Source organism: Polypterus senegalus, chromosome 3, assembly GCF_016835505.1.
Source record: "Polypterus senegalus isolate Bchr_013 chromosome 3, ASM1683550v1, whole genome shotgun sequence".
In the NCBI taxonomy this organism is placed as follows: Eukaryota; Metazoa; Chordata; class Cladistia; order Polypteriformes; family Polypteridae; genus Polypterus; species Polypterus senegalus.
The window spans coordinates 278,881,749-278,900,582 of record NC_053156.1 but is presented as its reverse complement, the minus strand read 5'-3'; the positions used below and the strand labels follow the sequence as shown (position 1 = coordinate 278,900,582).

Here is an 18,834-nt window from a genome sequence, read left to right as displayed (position 1 = left end):
AAGAGGTTGCAATTTCTGGGTTGTGGTCCACAGGTAAGTCTTAGTTTTTCTTACCCATAGCTCTGCAGTTAGGGTTGCTGATTCATGTTGTTCCTATGAACTGAGGTTGTTCCATGTTTCCAAAGAACAGCACATAATGAGCCTGGTTTGTTTCAAAGGGTTACTGCTTTTCTGAGGAGTTGCAGATCAGCTTATAAAGAAGCTACAGCCATTCCCGTGAAGTCGTGCAAGGCTCAATACAGTCTCAGATGCACCAATGGTAGATGATGCTAGCTCTTCTGGCTATTTGACAGTGTTGCAGCTTCTCTGTAATGCTGAAAGGCAGCTGACCTCACTGGAAACTCGGTACAGACCTCAAATGAGTTTCCTCGAAGGCTGGGTTGTCTGTGTGTGTTTGGTTGGTGGAGACTATTAAGATTTTGAAGGAAAATAAGTGTTATGTTACTTACTTATATATCCATGCTCATCTAGCAATGTACCTTTTGCATCTTGTGCCTTAAACATTTAAAAGATGTGCAAAGCTTTGTATGCAAATAGTACAGAAACCCTCACAATCAGGATTCTTTAAGAAATCCTTAACTCCACAGTGGGTTTAAGATAGTGTTGTGTGGTACAGTGGCAGTAATAAAGTACCGAACTACTGAGTTTTTAAGAACAGGACCACAACAGCAATATGCCAATTTCAGTACCCTTACTACAAGGGCTTTGGGCTTTGGGGTGGGGGGCTTTAACCATCCTACTAAATCCCTCAAACAAACCCCTTTTCTGACTCTAAAAAGCTATATTTATATATCAGAGTGCACAAACTCCAAGGGGGACCCCCTCACCTCACTTCTGATTATAATAGGCGTGTATCAGCATACTCAAATATGAATCGCATGTCATGCAAGTGAGTCAAATGGTTGTCTTCCAGACTGTCTTGAACTATGTAGTACCACCCCAAAGCAAGAGGTGGTGCTGTCACTACTCTTGTCAACTGTTTCTGGGTCTACAGCTCTGAGAAAACACCTACTAAGGGCAACTGACTCTGCATCTTCAGAAGAAATTTGCACTTCCCCAGATGGAGGTACCTGACGGACCTGAGCTAACCGCAGGGACGAAGCTCCAAGAGAATGAAGGGCCTGCTATAAGAGCAATGCTTACTTTAAAGACAAGGCAACCACCTATAGTATGTTTTCTGTTTGCAATGCCACTGCACTATACTTTATTTACTTTTCAAAAAAAATGAAATGGGACAATCCAGTTGGTGTTCCAATATTTCTTTTTTGAACCCCGGTTTCACTACCATTTGACCACACACACCATGAGGAGGACCAAGAGGACAACAAGACCAGAAAGGGTTGTCAATTATTTGTCTCTGGTTCAAGAACTGCATGAAAATGTGACTAAATGTGACTTTAGTGAAAAGTAAGCTCTCTGTGTCATTAAAAAAAGGTACAGAGAGTATAAACAAGGCAGTCAAAGTGACATATGGCTTTACTTTGTTTATAAGGCAAATTAAAAAATTTAACCTGAAATCATTAAAGCATCTGTTTGCTAACGACGCTACAAGTCTTGTCTCACCAAAGGAGACAACACATCAATTCTTTCCAAGCATTTATCACTTGCTCATCTTGATATCTTCCAGGGGCTCAGAGCTCATCAGGTGTAAAATGGTATTTACAATAAAAACAAGAAAAGTTAAGATTAATGTATTTTGATGAATTAACAACTGCAGCATTTTCACACTTATTTGATGAATAGACACAAACACAAACCAGTTCCGGTCTAATCGCTGTGATTCTGTAAAATGAGATGCAAAACGTCATACTAAATGATGTTGACCTGCAATTTAGTTTATGCATCACATACGCTATTTTGATCACTGCACATTTCACTAATAATATTGTAGTGAGCCCTAGGTCTGGACCTGCGAGGGACATGTTCTCCAGGAAGTCAGACTGCAAAGGGAGCTGAATTGCTTTACTATGCATCTTACAGTTGTGGAGACCTATTGATCTGTGAGCATGGTCGTTGGCAAGCCTCAGACGGACCCTGGAAGAACCAGGGGATTGTGTGGCAGTCGGGTTGACCCTGAGTGAGTAGAGCATGGCAGAGCTTTGTGGTGTGCAAGTACAAAGCTTGCTGGCATCATTGTGGCACCAGTGCTAAGGTTTGAAAGTCAGCATCAGCAACAAAGCCAACATTATATAGTTCCTTGTAATCCACAAGCTACTATCCATCCTACACAAACAGTACTTGTATCTGCCTCGCAGTGAGCCCATAAGATCACCTTATCGTAGAGGTGGTCTTTTGCAGGCGGCACGGTGGCGCAGTGGTAGCGCTGCTGCCTCGCAGTTAGGGGACCTGGGTTCGCTTCCCGGGTCTTCCCTGCGTGGAGTTTGCATGGTCTCCTCCGGGCGCTCCGGTTTCCTCCCACAGTCCAAAGACATGCTGGTTAGGTGGATTGGCGATTCTAAAAATTGGCCCTAGTGTGTGGTTGTGCTTGTGTGTGTCCTGCGGTGGGTTGGCACCCTGCCCAGGATTGGTTCCTGCCTTGTGCCCTGGGATTGGCTCCGGCAGAACCCTGTGTTCAGATTCAGCGGGTTGGAAAATGGATGGATGGATGGTCTTTTGCATGCACTAACACAGCAGTACTTTGGTCTGGTCATGTCATAGCACATACGTTCCAGACTCGCCTGGCACTGCAAACAACGCACAAGGCGTCAGGGTATTCAGACCAGTTTGTTACCAACTGATAAGCATGACTAATCTTTACTTTCATTTCTTCCACAGGATTAGTCTGCCAAGAACTTACTTGTTTTTCCCCAAAACCGTCAAGGTAGAGAATGAAAAAAAATGGTGAAACAACGTACTTAAGCAGTTTAATTTAGTAAACGCAGGTGTTTAATTGGGGTGCTGAAACAGCCAGGAATTTAACGAGATTGCATTTGCCTTTTTACGGCCTGTTTTTTTTTTTTTTTTCCTTTCCCCTGCAACGTTGATCGCAGTAGAGAGTATGGCAGAACTCTGAACAGCATGAAACACCTGCTTCATGTCACGTCACAGCTTCCTGGCTGCCAAATGCTCACTACGCCCTGTGAGCTTGAGCTACTGCCAGCACAATATGCTCCAAGCAATGAGATGGCAAATACATTGGTGCCCGGAAAATTAAGCAGAGTGAAAGAACTGATTGGCAAGCCAAGACAAGTGAGCCAAAGTTCTGAATCACAGGCACTCTGACATTAGACACCACTATCAAGCCACCCAAGATGACACAAAACACGTCAGTCAGAAACTGATGAGGCTGCCTCTGAAGTACGAAAGCAAGAATGGGAGAGTGTTTGCTCGGGGTATCAAAGAAAATGGCAATGATTCTGACTGAGCAGACATTCACCGAGTGCACAAGACTGGATCAAGCACCCCAAGTGTGTTATCATTCAGACAGGGCTTGTCTGATTAAACAATCATCATAATCTACGTGGTCATCACTTGTGAGTGCACCACAAAATGTGAAATACTGGGCCAGTTTGAGAAATTAGTGACACTCCTGGATCAGAAGGATTAGAATGGTGGTCCCTCATTCTCAGGTTATTAAATAGACACATCAAAACTCTCCATGACTATAGTGGGCATTGTTGAAAAAAAAAAAGAGAAACTAGGCTGGTAAAACTTCCTTTTGCACATTGGACCCCACTGTCTCAGGGAGTGATGCCAAGTTACCAGTGGCATCTTAATCAAATGAGATTACCGCAGCATGGTCAACAGTAGGAAATTCTATAACGCATTTATTTGTCTCTATAGACGAGAAGGCTCTCATTAACACATTTCAAAAGTCTGCCACCGCATCTATAAACAGCGGCATTGTTTGTGGGAGCCAGTAATCTCACTGTAAGCCTTAGCTCAGCAGCACAAAAGTCACCATTCCAAGTGCTGCCTGCATGGCTGGGAATGGGAGTGGTGTATATAACAAGCGATCAGCTGCCACTTGTTATCCACTCAGAGTGATTCAATCCCCTTAAAAGGATCAGTCTAATGAGTAATTAGAGAAGAGCTCTGCACTAAACACACAGTAGAGAAAAGCTGTCCTACAGTGGTCTGAACCTGGGATGCTGACTCCATATAGGCTCACGTTAGTGGCTGGACACTATATAATGGCCTCCAGATAATTGAGACTCATGATGAGAGCAGTACGGACTCTGATAGCTTGAGCCTCTATAATACACACTCCAAGTACATAGGAACCAAACTAGAAGAGTTTAAACAATTTTTCAACTGCCGAAGCCTATGATGCAGACTCTAAATAAGTCAGACCCACCTACACAAACAAGCCACTATCTGTTACCACACTAAAGGCTTTGATAAAAGAGCCAAAGCTTTAAAAGACAATATTGAAATGACATAAAGCAAATGTGGGCCAATGTTGCTACTCAATGATCACAGACTGCAATGAACACCAAGTCACGAAATAATGGGATATTCTCAAGTGTCATCCGACCATCTCTGGGTCTTCAAAATATATGACTGAATGCATTCAAAAAGTATTTACAGCCCTTTATATTTTCATATTTTGTTATGTTGCAGCCTTGTGCTTAAATCATTTTAATTCATTTTTCCCTTCATCAACTAACACCCCAAAATGACAAAGGAAAAACATGATTTAAGACATTTTTGAAAATGTTTTCAAGATAAACCAAAGTATCAAACTGATACAAGTATGCAGACCCTGTACTCAGTGCTTAGGTGAAGTCCCCTTGGCAACAATTAAGCCTGAAGTCTTCTTGGGTATGATGCTACACGTTTTGCATACCTGAATTTGGGGATTTTCTGCCATTCTCTTCAGCAAAACCTCTCAATTTCTATCAGGTTGGATGAAGAACATCAGTGGGCTTTATTTTCAGGTCTGTCCAGAGATGTTTGATTGAGTTCAAGTCCAGGCTTTTGCTGTCCCCCTCAAGAACATTCCCAAAGCTGTCTCTAAACCACTCTCCTATGTTGTCTTTGACTTGTGCTTAAGGTCATTTCCTTGTTGGATGATAACCCTTCAGCCCAGTCCAAGGACCAGAGCACACTGGAGCAGGTTTTCATTAAGGGTATCTTTGTACTTTGCTCTGTTTAGCTTTCCCTCAACCTTGTTTAGTCTCTCAGTTCCTGCTGAAAAATTACAACCTCACGGCATCATTCTGCCACCATCATGCTTCACTGTTGGAATAGTTATTGTGCAGGTGGTGAGCAGTGCCTGGTTCCCTCCAGACATGACACTAATTTTGGTTTCCTCAGACCACAGAATTTTGATTCTCAAAGTCTGAGTGTCCTTTTGGTGCTTTGCAAACTGGTCAAGTGGGCTTCCATGTGTCCTTTAAGAAGAACAGGTAACTGTCTAGCCATAAAGTACAGATTAGTAGACCGTTGCAGTGATGGTTGTCCCTCTAGAAGTTTCCCCAATCTCCACAGAGGTTCTCTGGAGCCCAGCCAGAGTGACCATTAGTTGTGTGTTCACTTCTCTTACCATGACACTTTTCCCATGACTGCTCAGTTTGGTTGAGTGGCCATCTCTAGGAAGAGTCATAATTGTTCCAAACGTCTTCCATTTAAGAACCATGGAGGCCTGCCATTGTGCATTTGGTAACCTTAAATGCTGCAGAAAATTGTTTGTAGCCTTCCCCATGGCCTATGCCTCGACACAATTCTGCCTCTAAGCTGTGCAGGCAATTCCTTCGACTTCATGACTCTGACACACATTGTCAGCTGTGATGCCTCATGTAGACAGGTGTGTGCCTTTCTTAATCATGGCCAAACAATTGAATTGACTAGAGGGACTCCAAATAAGGTGCTGAAACATCTGGACAACGACCAATATAAAGGGATGCAACAGAGCCACGTTTCAAGTATCATAGCAAAGGGTTTGAATACTTGTGTCAATTTTTTGATATTTCAGTTTTTATGTTTAATAAATTCACAAATCTTTCTAATATCCTGTTTTCTGTTTGGCAGTCTGGAGTATGCTTCTGGATGAGGGAAAAAATTAATTTAAACAATTTTAATTTAAGGCTGGAACATAACAAAAAAGTGAAGTGATCTGAATACTTTCTGAGGGCACTGCATTTAGTTTTCTTTATTTATTTAAATGACACAGCAAACAACATGATCAGCTTGAAATGAAAACTGACCATTCACCAATCAAGACTCGATACTCACGAGAACTTTGTCAGGTGAAAATGACAGTTTTCATTTCAAACCTTATTTCATGCTGTATGCAGTGTTACTGAAATAAATACATAAAGAAATAAACAACAAAAATATACTTTATGACCCATTTAAATCCTTATGTTGATATATCATTGTGTTTTCACTTCTTGTCACATTTCTCAATACATTTACTTGCATACAGTATTTATGTACAGGGGTAAATCAAAAAGGAAAGGCAATTGTAACAGACAGAAGCTGATAAAATGCGACTCATTCGTGATGGCTTATGGGTAGTTCAGACTTATACAGCACCTCACTCTGCCATTAGTCTAGTTGAAGCCAAAGTCAAATGAACATGGACACTTCACTGCCAAATTGCACCATTATTGAACAACCCGGCGTAGTAAGTTTATTTTGGGGAGGGAGTGAAACCTGTTAAAATTCACCAAAGGATGTTGGCTCAGCTCAGTACAAAAGTGAAAACAGCAGGACTCAACAAAAGGTTTAAGTTCATGGATTGAAAGGTTTAAAGTGAGAAGAGCTAGTATAACCAACAAAACTGGAGCTGGTCAACCATAAACACTGCCCACAGAAGCCCACATAGACATGGCAATTGCTTTTATCAGAGAAGACCAAAGGATTACATTGTTCGTGTTGCCAAACATTTGGAAATCAGCTAAGGATCTGCACACACCATAGTACGTGTACCCAAACAGCTTACTGATCCGCACAATCCAACATCCTTCAGTGAATTTCAGCAGGTTTCACTCTCTCTAACCAAAGAAATATGTCTATGACAAATTCAACTTTAGTGCAATCCCTCAGCAGAGCGCCCATATTCATTTCATCTTGGCTTCACTTAGACTAACAGCAGAGCACTGGACTGTGCATGTTCAAGCTACCCATAAGCCTTTGTGAACATGTTGTGCTGTGTCAGCTTCTATCTACTACGGTTACCGTGTAGTTTTCAAATTGTCTTTACTTTTTGATTTATCCTTGTATTTATGTATGTTTGAAATATTCCTCCACAGTGCAGTGTCCCAGAACCCATAATAAAGAACGCTGTTTAACTCTACACAGGTACCTTCAACTTTCACAACAACACTAATTTCCAATTGAGATGTATTATTATTACCAAAGTGAGGCTGCACTGGAGGCTGCTCCTCAGATAGATTTAAGCCCCCTGAGACTTTCACATGAAACAATCAGATTAAGAAAATGAATAAAAGCTTATTAACTATGATTATCAGCTATATAAATAGCAGTCTGCGGTGGGTTGGCACCCTGCCCAGGATTGGTTCCTGCCTTGTGCCCTGTGTTGGCTGGGATTGGCTCCAGCAGACCCCCGTGACCTTGTATTCGGATTCAGCGGGTTAGAAAATGGATGGATGGATAAATAGCAGTGCAGTAGGGTGGTAAATTAATTTAACTTTAAACCCCCAATGTGGCCTGTTCATTCCTACAGTAGTTTCTGACTCCCTCTGTGGGTGTATCAGGGCAAGTCAATTGTCCTGCTTCTGTTTCAGTTAAGAAAAAACACTTCTAAACAATTGTACTACCAGTTTAAAATTGTAGAGCGCCTTGGGATTGTGTTTATAATGAAAAAATTCAGATTTTCAGCAAAACACAAATCATACTTTCACCAAAATTTTAAATGTCAAAGTACCTACTAACTAACTAGCCATCCTATACATAAGCTCATATCTATCTGTATACCCCCTTTAATATGCTGATATCTCCATCAACCTATATGGTCTCTTTTACATTTATATGTCCTATATATTACCTTTCATATCTATCCATACACCTGTCCTTTACAGTGCTTTTCATATTCATATAAAACTATTGCCATAAATTGGGCATTTAGGCACAAATGAAGCACTAAGCCTGTGTTTTCACGTTCACATTTCACTCCACCAGTCAAGCCAAAACAATTTCATTGACTGCAGTCAGGCTAAGACAGCTATGCAGCAACTTGCAGACAAAACAGGGGTTTAGTTCACTACAGGCTTTTTGTCCTCTTCAACATATAAACATCCTTCCCTATCATCACTTAAAAAGGTCAACAGACAGCAAATGAGAAAAACAAAGAACAAATCAGAAGATGAGGCAATATAGCCAGGCAGTCAAAAGGATCTCGGATGGTTGTGGTAACAATTAAGGTAGCATCATACGAGAGCTCAGCAGAAGCCCAAGGATTCAGCAAAAAGCAGATGTATGTTTAAGGCTAAATCCTGGGCAGATTACAGGATTAGCCCTGATCTTTTCTTACTAGGGGGGCTTCTAAGAGTGGGGTCACAGGGTTAAGCCACACCCTTGCAGCAGGACGAAAGACCATTTCATATGACAAACTGTTTTCAGTTGTTTTCACATTAAGCTCTCACAAAGTATCCCAAACCACTGTAAGGGTACGGGAGCTTGCCATGAATGAATATTTGTTAATAAAAGCTCTTATTACTCAGGTTCTACAATGGCAGTCTTTAAGTGGTCTTTTCATTTCCTTTCTTTACAGTAACAGTTAACAACTCTGTACATTTTCCCAATGCTTCCAAAACTCTTTGTAAGGTTTTGGAGAGATGAAGACTATTCTAGCAGCATTTGGTGCAAGGGAGTAGGCAACCCTGTATGAAGTGTCTATTGCAGGGGACACTCACTTATGCAAAGACAAATTCAATTTGCCACTCAGGCTATCATTCACATCTTTAAGACATGGAAGAAAAAACAAATCTAGAAGCAATAGGGAGAACTTCTCACAGATAGTGACCGAGCAAGGATACGAGTCAAGTCTTCAAGAGCCATTAGGCAACAACGCTAACTATGGTGATGTCTGAAAGAAAATATAGTCTCAAAATTTTCACAGTTAAAGCAATAGTCCATCTGTTCCTGATGGAGAAAGTGTGATCCTTTGTGACATGCGTTCTGTTCTTCAAGCCCCTGGACTTGCAGCCTGAAGAACAAATCTGGCAATGCACTCCAGAAATAGCACCTGATTAGTTCAGAAAAGCAGGAAACAGATGCATTACCATGTTTGTGAGACTACAACACACATCCAGTATACTCCTTCAGATCAACTCTACACTTTCAGACCAATTTGACCAAAGATCTTCTTTGAGGACACTATTATGCTCAGGCTATTATTAGAATACTTTGGTTTGTAGAAGGCAGCACTGGTCACCAGGAGTGAATATTTGACTGGAACCATCGACCACCAAATAACACAACCTTCTAGTCACCATGAGTGAATATTTTACTGGAACCATAAGCCACCAATAACGGAAACACTGAAAAGGCACCCTAAAGCCATTTTATCCATTCTATTTGGAAAGTATGATGGAAACGTAGCTCTGTGAATGCTAGATATGTTCTTACAATTTATAGTCAATGGTGCAGGCTTAGAAATATAACAGGTGATTGTCCCATTCACAGTGTCACAGCTTATGAAACTGGTACTACTGTCCAGCTCACAAAGTCTACTGTTGGACAATTACAAATGAAGTGACGATACCATTTAAAGTGCTTACTGGTGGGACACTTGATTATGGCATCAGTAACAAACCACTGGAGATGTCTATACACAGATTAGGCATTCACAGGACATTCATGTCCATCAGATGTTATACTCAAGTCACACTTTTAACTAAACTGGCAAACTTTCCCCGTAATTACAGAACCTTTTTTGACTAAAAAGAGTATTGGAATTCTTTCTGATTTGGAGAAGAATGCATAAACGTGCCTCAGTAATAAAGTCAGAGTGCTGCAGGGTGGGTACCTTAGGTACTGCGCATCTCTTCTGGACATGATTTAATGAAAATGCTGCAAATTTACAGTACACATGGTCACACACACACCCTGGAATGCGGAGAAATGAATCACTGTCTGGGTGTAGAGTAATGAGTTAAACACTCCAGGCAGTGGATAGATTCATTGGGATTTGTAACTGGAGCTTATCGGCCTCTTTACATCTTAGTACAAAGGAGTCCGATGCGCCTGAGGCCCTACAAGTTAGACATGCAACAAGCCTCCTACAAGTGTGAGAAGCAAACATGCCACTGTTGCTGCGTCATACCACCTTCAGAAGGCTGCTCTTAAAGATGGAATGCTTTGCCATCATCTGCATGATCCTAAAGCTTCTCTTATTTCTACAGCATCTTTCAAGTCAGGTTACTGTAAGGCTAGAAGTAACAGCTATAAGGTCCCATTCCTCACTACCTCTTTACAACCCTCAAAACATTTCTAACTTGGTGGCCGGAAAAGCCTCTGGCAGCCTGCTGCTAATGGTGGACATTAGAACAGCTGAATCAGCACTGGTTTCAGAGGCTGAACAAACAAGCATTTTGCTAGCCCCCCCAGCTGGTTGGCCTGATGCCTGGTCAACAGGTGAGGCGCCTTAAAGCCCACACGTGCTCACCGGTGATGAATGACAAAGCTCAACAGACCTCCCTGCACATTCTGAAACAACGCAACAGGAGCATACAGAAGTCAGGGGAATCACTAATCCCCTTGGCCTGGTGTCCATTTCACGCACAAAATCTGCAAAAAAGAACAACATAAGTTTGATAAACGAGAGTAGACCATTTAGTCCTTCAAGCTGATTTGACCATCTCATGCAGACTCTTTTAAAAGATTGTGAAGATAGGAGATGCTAAATTGGCCCAGACGTACGTGTGTGTGTGTGAATATGTTCACCCTGCGATGGATTGGCGTCCTGTCCGGGGACTGTTCCTGCCTTGCACTTGTTTCTTGGTGATAGTCTCCAGTTTCCTCATAAACCTGCTGTGCATAGGCGGGTTCAGAAAATGGATGAATAGATGGATGGTTGGATGATTGTCAAGATTTCGTTTATCTTTCTTCTTTTAGCTTTATCGACATGTAAAGGTAAGCAAAGGTCTATCTGAAATAAAAACAATGCAGTCAGGGTGCATCATCAGTTTTTGTTGGTCTGTTTTGAATTTTAAACTAATCCTCCACAGAAGAGGTCCTCACATTTCTATGCCCCCAACATCTCCATCAAAGAAAAAAAAAAAACTTAACGGTAGAAGTACATGTCAAATCTTGGCATGCCTAATGTAGACCCACTCACATAATGTCTTTTTCCTCCAGTCTTCAACTAAAATCATCTAAAAAAACGGGCCAGGTGGTGCACTTCAAAATACAAAACCCGACAACTGCTAAAAGTGCAGCTCACGCCCCCAGTGGAATTCCATGAACAAGTCCACCTGCTCCACGTCAATCACAATTGCTTGTCTTCACAGTCTGAAATGCTGAATTTACTTTTTATAATGCCTCCAGCAAAATCCCTCATTGTAGCGCACATGCAACTGGCAGTGCGTCAACTGCAGTCCTTCAAATGGACATCTAAATCTGATATCACAATCTCATGAGAATCACAGAAGTCTGAAGAGCTTCCAAGGCACACAAAGTAAGATGTGATCTGGGAAAGGAACCGCCATATTTGGAAAGGATAAAAACATTGTGTGTCACCTAGATGCAATTAATCTTAAAGCAGCTAACTTATGGGTAAGCAGAGTGTCATAGCAGTTGGATTTGCTACAAAACAACTGCAGTTGGGTTTGAATGCCATTCTATTCAATGTACGCATCAATATGATATGTTTTTCTCCATTTAACAAAGACGTGAATGTTTGGTTAATTAGTGACTGCATTTGGGCCCTGTGTGAGTGAAAGTGCCTTGTGATGGTAGTTAGTTTCTGCCTTCAACTGGTTTCAAGTACATGTATGATACATGTATAATACAATTACAGCAGTGCTATCTTAGTATATGTAACAATACCTGCCTTATCTTTCAAATTTTAGTTATGGTAAACCAGATCTATTACTAAATTGAAAGCACAGAAAAAGGGCCCTAACAGATATGCACAAGGGATGGATGGATGGATAGATAGTAAATATTTATTACTTTCTTATCCTATGGGGAAATTTGGCCTTTTACAGAAGCTCAATAAAAAATACATTTAATAACAAATATACACCAGAATTACTAAAAAGAAAGATAATTTCTGAGCTTGCTGAATATAAAAACAGCAGTCACAGTGATGCATTATAAAGAAGCCCCAGTTGCATTTCTTGATACAATGGATTGGCACCCCGACCAAGGTTGCTTGCCTATTTGTGCCAAATGCTTTATATATATATATATATATATATATATATATATATATATATATATATATATATATATTCACAAAAATACCTAATATTACACAGGTGAGTTAACTATCACATCTCTTCCAGTATGTATAATCTGTGAAAACTCCTACTATTTTTCTTTTTACAATCACAGCTATTTCTCTTTTTCCATATGCTTCTCATGAATTACAATTTATCACTGACTGAGAGATGCAAGAAGACTGGTGGCTCCTTCATTCAGCAAGTATCAAAAAGCACAAAAAAAAAAAAATCTTGCTAGTTTTCACCATCTGCTCTTACTGTCAACTTACAAGTGACAGTCAGCTAGATGATAGGTCATTTACATTCCAATCAGCTACAAAGTTTGACTGATAAATGCTCTGCAGAGGTCTTATGTGTTTCATTAGCTAACGTAACAGATGAGCATTGTTTTAGAATGATACCTACATATGTCACATACAAATGTACCTACTATATATATATATATATATATATATATATATATATATATATATATATATACATACAGAGAGAGAGAGAGAGAGATGTATAGATATATATATAGACATATATATCTATATACAGTGTATATATATATATATATATATATATATATATAGATATAGATATAGATATATATATATTTATATATATATATATATATATATATATATATATATATATATAGCACAAGCATTCTCATATCCATTGAATCCAAAATAAAGTCACAATTTAGGATTCATTGCCACTCTCTACAACAGGATCTTGTATTTCCTAACCAACAGACCTCAGCATAAACCTAAGGACTGGCAAAGGGTACTGGACCATTCATATTACTAGTTTCAGGAACAATTTCTAACTAAAGGCTGTAAGTCTTTAATATTACTGTATATATAAATAATAATAATACTAATAATAATAAATAATAATAATCTGGTGTTCTTCAAATGAAAAAAGAAATGTCAGTATACTCTGTATATGTTTGCACAATTTATGAATAGCTCAGACACTACAAATGCAGATCTTTCCAGTTTTTTCAATTCTGTGAGCACATACTGTATGTAAGCAGATCCATAAATCAAGTTCCTGACCTGCTTATCCAGTTTAGGGTTAAAAGGAACATTGGTCTAACCATGTTAAAAAATAAAAAACAACAGGAAGAATGCAAACAATTTTATATAGTAGCTTTTTTTTACTGAACATCAAGTTAAGAAACTGCTCAGTTGAAACAAACAGCATTTAAGTGATTTTCTGAGAATCACTAAGTGGGATAGAGAAGGGGATGAACTGGCAATCTTTTAATGTCTTTCACAGAACTAGCAAAGCTTTTCATATACTACTGCTGCCCATTTTATTCTTAAATTCTCTTGCATTTCATATGGTAGTGGTACAGAAGTACAAACATATAGCCTCTTTCACTTTAACACTACGCCTTGGATTTTAACTAAGTGTGACATGTTGTGCACTCCAGTTGGAAGACAGTTTATCTTGATGGAAGTCACCTCAGCTTGTAAGTAGATGACACAGACTGCATTATGGGTGCACACACAGGAGATTCTGTGATATGCAATGCCACTTGGGCTATATTTTTATTTTAGGTTAAGAGAAAGATGTATTTTTATCATATAGTTTAGTTTCCTAATTATCAGCACATACAGTATTCTCCCAACCAGTATGACTAGAATTTTTGTAGTGTGTTTTTACTGCTTATCTTAATGGAGTCATCCCATTTACCTAAAAGCAGTGTTAAACTGAACACCTTACCGGGTTAATACCTGGGATTAAAAAAGTGGATTATAATCAAAGCTGAAGAGATTTAAGAGCATTGGATACTAAGCCCCTTCTGAAGCAGTCTAATAATAAACAGGTAAGACTACCTACACAAAAGCTGCCCTTCTATGAAATAACTGGCCTTTCGCGGGTAATGATTTTATCCTACCATTATTCCAAAGACATTATCACAGCAATTCCTTCTTTCCACTACCTGACTTGGGTCAGTTAAGACTTGCTTTAACTTTTCACTATCCACATGGTAAGCAAATGCCTATGGAATTCATATCTAAGGTAGGATTTGACAAAACTTGTATGTACATTTGTATTAAAAAGTTAATTATGACTAAAGAGGAGAAAGTTACAAGCCACAGGGATTGTCTCACCTGCCTAAAAAGAATAAAAACAGGTGGGACAAGGCTGATTGATAAACTGTCATTGACTGTATGGGGTTTGCCAATTCTCCTCAAGTCTAGGTAGGCTTTTTAGGCATGTGCGGGTTAAGTTTATGTCACATTACACAGACCTAACTATTTTCAGTAGAAGACTTAATTTACACAATGTTAGCGAGTCTGGGGCAGGCGTCATGAAGCCTGCCACATAATGCGACATGTCCAGAGACTCACTCCAACTAGTCTGCGACTCGCTCTTATGGAATCAAACAGGTTTGATTTTGTCTTTAGTCAGTGGAGCAGCTCTCTGTGTAAGAGAGTTGATAACCAATAAATGCTCATCCGGAAGTACAATGCATAGAATTTAGCTATGAACAATAAGGAACAAAAGATAAGGTCGTCTGTCTAATGTGTCATGTTTTACTTACCACAACAGAATGGAAAAAAAGTGGTGAAGTCACCACACCTGTTAACCCTTCCTACAGCATGGGCTCCATTAGAAAGCATGTTACTTTAAAATACTGCTTATGGTTTATAAAGCCTTAAATAATCTCGCTCCATCTTATATATCGGAATGCCTGACACGTTATATTCCAAATCGTAACCTTAGATCCTCAAATGAGTGTCTCCAAAAGCTAAACTTAAAAGAAGTGGTGAGGCGGCCTTCTGCTGTTATGCACCTAAAATCTGGAATAGCCTGCCAATAGGAATTCGCCAGGCAAATACAGTAGAGCACTTTAAAACACTGCTGAAAACACATTACTTTAACATGGCCTTTTTATAACTTCACTTTAACTTAATCCTGATACTCTGTATGTTCAATTCTTCATAATAACTATTCACAGTGGCTCTAAAATCCGTACTGACCCCAACTCTCTCTTCTGTTTCTTTTTCCAGTTTCTTTGTGGTGGCGGCCTGCGCCACCACCACCTACTCAAAGCATCATGATGCACCAACATTGATGGACTGAAAGCCAGAAGTCTACGTGACCATCATCATCAGGTCCTTCCATGAAAACCCTAAATACAAAGAGGACTGTTTGATTTATGCTAGGTAGATTGCCCAGAGGGGACTGGGCGGTCTCTTGGCCTGGAACCCCTACAGATTTTATTTTTTTCTCCAGCCTTTTTTTTTGTTTTTTCTGTCCACCCTGGCCATCGGACCTTACTCTTATTCTATGTTAATTAATGTTGACTTATGTTTATTTTTTATTGTGTCTTCTATATTTCTATTCATTTTGTAAAGCACTTTGAGCTACATTGTTTTGTATGTGCTATATAAATAAATGTTGATTGATTGATTACTGGCTGTCATAAAAAGGGATGAGCTCAACAATGATGAAATGTTGGTACGCAGTCACTAAATGTAACATGGCCAATGATTTTCAGCCACTTAAATTGGCATGGTTCAGGAACATAAACAGTAACTGCAATTAGTAAATTTGACATGCCCCAAGATAAGAAGTCACTTAATGTGAAATCAGCTTCAGGTTAGCTGGCAACTTTACATTTGCCTTGTGTGTTCATTACTGGTCTCTAAAATGGACTGATGCCATCTCTAGGGTTGGCTCCTAAGTTATACAAAATGCTGCTAGTATAAGCTCCAGCCCCCACAGCTCCCAACTTTATTCACTGTTTTAGAATGTGTTATATGTAATTACATGAATATCAAATTAATAATGCTTGAATATGAAATGTTGAATATACAAAAACTATTTATTTAACACTGCTTATTCAGAATAATTTGTTCTATAATGAGGACACATATGAAACAAAAGCAGTTGCACAATAAGCAGCTGAAATGATAAGTACCATCCTCCCAGTCCTGTACATGTCCATATAGGGACTTTCAAAACTTGACTTGATGTTTTTTGGAAGAAATAAGTGGATAGGACTGGCGAGCTTTATTGGGCTGAATGGCCTGTTCTTGTCTAGAGTGTTCTAATGTTCTAATATGTTATGCAAACTTCTAAGTTAATAATGCATAATTATTAAAATACATTGACAACAAGAGGTAAATGTTAATTTCAAATTGGATAATATTTTTAAATCCATTAATCCAATTAAATGTCCACTTTGTTATGTGCACACATTCTCTCTTCTAAAGCAGCATCTTTTGGAAAGGGGGCAGTAGTAGAACTCATTCACTTTCCCAAAATGCACTGTGAAACAAAATGCTGATCCTGGGTAGTTCCCAAATTGAAAAAGAAAAAGGTGGATTATAAACTTGGATTTAAGTGCTAGTGTGGAATGAGACAGAAGTATAGCTATGATAGCATGACTTGGGGGTAAACCACAATCAATAAATAATTAAGGTACTGTACAGATAGAGCATCTGGAGTTTGAGATCTGCACCTCGTCACTTTCTGTGTGGGGATTGTGTGTTCTCCTTATGTCTGAGTATATTTTCCTCTAGATACTCCCACATCCCCAGTATGCAGGTTAGGTGAACTGGCCCCTATGTGGGTGTGTGTTTGAGTAGGCCCTGTAACGATAATAAGAATCTATATATATAATTCACTAAGGGCACGCAAGACACTGAGGGCACACAAGACAGTGAGCACGAGTAAGACAGAGCCCCGCCCTCCAACTCTAAGACCATGGGATACACTCGACAGAGCCCCGCCCGCCAACTCTAACCCTCCTACCGCATCATGGGATACACACGACAGAGCCACGCATGCCAACTGTAACTGTCCTCCCAAGTCCAGCATCGCTCTTGAGGCACGCAACAACTCACCAAACACAGCCTCAGTCGCTTTCGTCTGTGCAAAAGTCCACATGCACTTCTGAGCCACGTTGACTTTACACCGCACGCAAGACAGAGAGCCACAATCACCAACTCACAGAGCCGTGCCCGCCAACTCTAACTAGGGGCAAGCAAGACAGAGAGCGCACGCAAGACAAACAGCCACGCCCACCAAAGCCCGTCCACCATCTCTAACTAAGGGCAAGCAAGACAGAGAGTACAAGCAAGAGAGAGCCACGCCCGCCAACTCACAGAGCCCTGCCCACCAACTCTAAGACCATGGGATACGCACGCATTTAGTGTATAAATGGATATAAATAATTGCATGTAAACGATTTGATAAAATCTGTTGTATGTAAATGATACTGTTTAAAACGTTACTGTTTTTTCATCGTTTCAATGTCTACCTGTATTAGTTTAAATGCACTTTTACCACTCGCAATAGGGAGGACACGCTGACGTATCGTGTCAACTGGGCAACACAGTGAATGCGGCGTCTATCTATATATGTCTATGTTTTCCGTAGCCTGCTACAGGAAGGTACTCTCTCGACCATTGGCATTGGTTTCGCTCCTTGCCATTTTCATTATACTGCGATGGTGGTTTCCTAAGCCTTTGTTATATTGAATTCCTTTCTCAACGTTTTCCGTTACTATTCTTACACCACCGTATGCTACGGCGGGCTTCAGCTAGTAATAATAATAATAATAATACATTTTATGTACAGGACTTGCACCCTATCCTATGTTCTGGCCTTCCATGACCATGAAAAACCATTATCTGTTCAAATGTCTGGAGAGGGTTAAGAAGAACAAGACACAGAAAACAGAAAATGACAAACCACCATTGAGCTGGGAACTAATATGAAAGTGGACTGAAAAAGTAAAACTTATCTATACAACATAAACCCCTAAAGAGTTAACTATCAGTTTAAAGTGAAGAAATACTGCATCCAAAACTAAAATAATTGGTATGAATAACCTGAAAAAACAGGGTACAGACTACGGTTAGAATGTGGGCGCCTTTGACAGTGAAATGTATGGTATCAGACTGACAGAAAACAGCCTCATTCCAAATGGAGACCATTCTTGTCAGTTGAAAATAGCAGCTTGGAACTTCCTTGTTCTTGTCAACGGTGATTGACAGTAATAATATATTTAATAAGGCTATAACAATTATGAAGCGAGATTGCACACAAAGACCGATTCTTCTAAGGAATTCACGACCAAAATATAATTATTTCACACAAATCACTTTTAATTGAAAAAACCTCATTTAAGATTGATATGTGGTGGGTACTCCCCGCCCTTTTATTATTTTAAGTAAAACTATTGTAGGTGAGGTGCCTTCTGTATGACGATACATTCCAACTGTGTTCGTATGGATGTCCTCTGTAGACTACCATTGTATCCACACACTAAAGACATGCCATTAGGCTGACTGGCATGTCTAAACTGTCCTAGTACGACTGAATGTCTACATGCTTGCTTTCCAGTGCTCCAGCTTCTGTTCCGCTTACATGGTAGACTGCATGAGTGCGGCTCTAAGACTGAGTGTGCCATGTGAGTGGCGGCCATCCAGTACATGTTTGACTCTAGCCTTGAGCCCAT

The 18,834-nt window shown here is 39.9% G+C and overlaps 1 protein-coding gene across 1 annotated transcript in view; it reads right to left on the bottom strand.

Moving 5' to 3' along the window:
* Window positions 1–18,834, bottom strand: part of LOC120526697 (cadherin EGF LAG seven-pass G-type receptor 2-like) — a 125,454-nt gene that overhangs the window by 82,702 nt on the left and 23,918 nt on the right.